The following is a 4,991-nucleotide window of genomic DNA, read 5'->3' on the forward strand; positions in this document are numbered from 1 at the left end:
CTATGGAGCAAGGCAAAGCAAAGGAAAAATGCTTAAAATGAAGAGTTGTTAAAAAATTTTTGCTAAGCTAAGCTTTTAAATTTGGAGTTGAAGTGCTAAAGGACTATTGTGAGACCTTCTTACTCAACCGCCTTAGTTAAATCGGGGGCCCACATGGAGGCATTTATTTGACATATATTGCATTTGAAAATTGTGGTTGTGAAGTTTAATTGCATTGTTGAGAAAGTTGCTTATTGGTGTAGCATTGTGCATGCATGGTCGTCGTTCATTGAGACCTACTCTTGTCCCTCTTGATTTGCATTTAGAATCCACTATTAGGAATCCAAGGGGAAGAGGAAGTTCACATAGAACCAATCTACCAATGGATGCTCTCAATGATGATCATGTTGAAGACCTTGGTCACATAGACCAACAAGGCATCATTCACCCTAATGTGCAAAATGATAATATGCAAGTTCCATTAGGCATTCCTAGGCCATACATTCATCAACCTCCTCAACAACAAGGCCAAATTCCAATGGGAATTCCAAGGCCAATGTATGCACCACAGCCCCCCATCATTAATCAAGCTCAATATAACCAAGGTGTCCATGTTGCACCTCAAGTTGCTAATCCACCACTCGCATTGAGAGATCACTATGTGCCTAATGAGTATAATGCACCCACATGCATTCAATTGCCACCATTTAGAGCACACCATTATGAGATTAAAGCACAAACTATCCAAATGCTACCTAACTTTCATGGACTTCTTAGTGAAGAACCTTACAAGCATTTGGATGAGTTTCTTGAAGTTTGTTCTACCGTTCGATACACGGACATGCCGGAAGAAGTTTTAAGGCTGAAACTTTTTCCATTCACCCTTAAAGATAAGGCGAAGTATTGGTTCAACAACCTTAGGCCTTTTTCTATAACTTCTTGGGTAGAAATGCAACAAGAATTTTTGAGAAAGTACTATCTGGTTTCGAAGACCAATGCTATGAGAACCGCAATTAGGGAATTCACACATGGGGAGGGAGAAACTTTCTACGAGGCATGGGAACGCTTCAATGAATTGCTTAGGAAGTGTCCTCACCATGACATGCCTAAATGGCAATTGGTCCAATTCTTCTTTGAAAGCTTATCGGACAATTATAAAGGCATGGTTGATGCTTCAATGGGAGGTTCTTATATAGGCCGGCAAGAGGAAGACGTGTGGCGTCTTTATGAGAGCATGAGTGAAAACTCTTTGCATAGAACATTGTCATCTAGGAATGGTAGAAATTCTCAAGGTAGGAAGAGTGTTGGCTTACATCAAGTTGACCACTCAAATGATATAACCGCCGAGATGAAGTCTTTATCTCAAAAGTTTGATCAATTGATCAATCAAAACTCGGCGAATCAAGTGTCTTCCTTTCCTAATCATTCTCCTAGAGCTCAAAATGAATCATGTATGACTTGTTCTAGTGTTCTTCATTCTACTTCTAATTGTCCTCATGGACAAATTCAAAATGAACCCATTGAGCAAGTTAATGCAACATTTGTGAACCAAGGGAACAATCCTTATGGTAATCATTACAATCCCGGTTGGAGGAATCATCCTAATTTTTCTTGGAAAAACCAAAGGGAGGGCTCAAACTCTTCCCAAGGCGGTTTTCAAGGGAAATACATTCCACCTCCACTTCAAAACCAAGGATCCCAAGGTTCAAGACCATATAACTCACAAGGAAATCAATTTGCTAATTCTCATTTTCCTAACCAATCATATTCTCAAGGAAATTCTAGAGGTTCCGCTTTTGAGGAAAAGGTTTTAAATGCTTTGAGCACTCTAGAAGCAAATACCCAATTGTTGCATTCTCATTCTCAGTCAATTGCCAAGCTAGAAACCCAAGTAGGGCAAATAGCTGAAACACTTAATGCTAGAGAGAAGGGAAAGATGCACGTGAATGCCCCAATCAAACAACAATGTGTTGTAGAAACCAAATCCTCATTGGAAGGGCATAATGTTGAGCATGTCAATGCGGTAACAACCTCGATAAGTGGTAGGGTAGTAGACAATCAAGTTAGAATGCCTAATGAAGAGAGTGAACCGGTACAACCTCAAGTTGTCACCCGTCCCGTTCCACACACTATTCCTCCTTCATTGCATGTGCATGATCTTGTTGTGAGTTGAAAGATGATTTCCAAAGAGATTCATTGAAAACAGTGTTGAAAAATGTGTTTGAGAAAAGTTCTTTGAAAAATGTTATTCATGATTCTTCTTTGAAAAGTGATTTGAAATCCAATGAATCGAACAAGTCCAATGCTGAAAATTCTTTGAAAGAAAATGCTGAAAGAGTTTTTGAAAAAGCTCCATTTCCGGACGCCTTGAAAGGGTCCATTTCAAAAGAAAGGCAAAAGACCAAGAACAATGCGATAATGGATATGTTTAGGCAAGTCACAGTTAATCTTCCACTTTTGGATGCAATTAAGCAAATTCCGGCTTATGCCAAATTCTTAAAAGACTTATGCACCCAAAAGCGGAAGAACAAGAGCCAAACATCAAAAAAAGTGGTCTTAACCGAACAAGTGAGTTCCATTCTACAACACAACACTTTGCCAAAGTTTAAGGACCCCGGTGCACCTACAACATCTTGTGTCATTGGTGAACATGTCATCAACTGGGCACTTCTTGACTTAGGGGCTAGTGTTAACCTTCTTCCCTATTCGGTTTATGTCAAATTGGGCCTAAGTGAATTGAAACCGACGTCGGTGGTTTTACAACTTGCCGACCGATCCATTAAGAAGCCTAGGGGGATAATTAAGGATGTGTTGATTAAGATTGATAATTTCTTCTTCCCGGTTGACTTTGTCGTCATTGACACGGAACCGGTGCCCAATCCAAAGAACCAAATTCCGGTTATCCTTGGCCGTCCTTTCTTGGCAACCTCAAATGCCAACATAAATTGTAGGACGGGGATAATGAAGATTTCTTTTGGGCACATGAGAGTGAAGTTGAACATCTTTAACCCCACACCCAATCCATTTGACAAATATGAAGAAGAGGTTAATGTGGTAGAGGAATATCATGATCTTGCTTGTGAAAGAAATGAGCTTTTGTGCATGAACAATGTTTCAAAGCCTTCATCTTCATCTTCAACATTGCATGCCAGAAAAGTGATTTCGAACTCTTGTTGTGAAAGGGCGTGGAAGCCTAAGGAAGGTTTTGACAAAGAACTCAAGACGTCTTTTGAGTTTACCCCAACAAGTTCTTCTAAGAACCATTTGTTGGGAGTGACTCGAAACATCTCTCATCCCAAAAAAGAGGGGATGCATTGCAAGATCTTTGATCCGGGCTAAAAGAGCCCAAGGTCTTGCTAGAGACGTTAAAGACTAGCACCGAAATTCGTAGGATGTCAAAACCCTATTCCTCCCTCATTTCTATCTTGCATTTTGATTTTTTGCGAAGTCTAGATACTGGTTTTGTGGTTCATATACATTGGAAGGAACTGAGTAAGGGATTGCATGAGCATTCAAGTCATTTTGAGCATTTAGACATAATTTCGATCGATCCAAGTCTTGGTTTGATCGATCGAACTTTGGTTTGATCGATCCAACTATGGACTCGATCGATCCAGCTCTCATTTTGCACCCAACACTTAGAAAAATTTTGGACCTGCATCCAAACTCCAAAATGCATGCTCTCGGGATCTCCAAATTTTTAAAAGTTCGATCGATCGTAAACCATTTCGATCGATCAAACTACCTTTCGATCGATCCAACATGTGGTTCGATCGATCATGAGTCCAAACACTTAGAAAAATTTTGGACCTGCATCCAAATTCCAAAATGCATGCTCTCGGGACTTTTCAAAATTTTTCATGTTCGATCGATCGAATTCCAAGTTCGATCGATCCAAGGTTCCAACACATATCAACTCTTGAACCCTTAAACTTGTACATTCTTTATCCTCTTCGATCGATCGAAATCTTTCTTCGATCGATCGAAATTTGCATCTCATTAAAAAAAAAAAAAAAAAAAAAATGCCATTAAGAGTGGAGACCTAAGTTCGATTGATCGAACTCCATCTTCGATCGATCGAACTCTGCATATCGTGTTTTTAAAAATATAACCGAGTTGGATCGATCACTTTGGATCGATCCAACTTCACAAAGAAACCAAACCCTAGTCTCCCTCTTCTCTCAATCTCATCTCAATCCGGCCAACCTCCATTCTAATCATCTTCCCAATCTCCGGCGAGCCAATTCCGGCAAGGTAGAGCCTTGTTTTCATCGCGGCTTCGCACCCTCTCTCTCATCTCATCCCTCTCGGTTTTGAGGTAAATCGCGAGCCACTTCTTGATTTAAAAGTTTAATCAATGCATGATTCATGATTTTCTATATTGATTTATGTTGTATGTGTATTAATCATCCATTTTGAAGCATCAATTTCATGATTATGGTATACATATTCACACATGCATTCGGCCGAACCAAATTGGGGATTTTTGATTTGATTTGGCATTTGGGGAGTGTTTGGATGTTGAGGATGGGATGTTTGGTGTGTAGATGGGCCCACAAACACGTTTGTGTGGGCCCCGTGCTATAGATCTCACAGATCTGTGACTTTTCAAATTCGGCATTCGCACAGTTCGATCGATCGAACTTGTGCTTCGATCGATCGAAGTAGTGAACTTCATTTCACTATCTTCGATCGATCCAATCTTATGCACTTTCATGCTTCGATCGATCCAAGTGTTGGATTGTTCCAATTCACTTCGATCGATCCAACTTTTGAACATTTTTCACTCCGATCGATCGAAAATTTCTGTGATCGATCGAACTTAAAGTTCGATCGATCGAACTTTCACAGATCATACATACACACTCCATTCATCTTGTGTCGTCTTCATGCTATCTTTATATGCACAATGCCTGTGATATTCCACATTGGATGCATTTCATACCTACATTGCTTAGCATGATTCACATATCACCATCATCATAGATTCATGTCATCTGTATTTTGTCTAT

General features: G+C 39.9%; 1 pseudogene; it reads right to left on the reverse strand.

The window, feature by feature from the left end:
• Nucleotides 1-984: 984 nt before the first annotated feature.
• On the reverse strand, nt 985-1,083 carry LOC132310737 (small nucleolar RNA R71; annotated as a pseudogene).
• Between the last annotated feature and the right edge of the window lie 3,908 nt (nt 1,084-4,991).

Source organism: Cornus florida, unplaced genomic scaffold (genome assembly GCF_030987335.1).
Source record: "Cornus florida cultivar Cherokee Brave unplaced genomic scaffold, ASM3098733v1 CherokeeBrave_3.0.0_Hap2_Chr05, whole genome shotgun sequence".
Classification (NCBI taxonomy): domain Eukaryota; kingdom Viridiplantae; phylum Streptophyta; class Magnoliopsida; order Cornales; family Cornaceae; genus Cornus; species Cornus florida.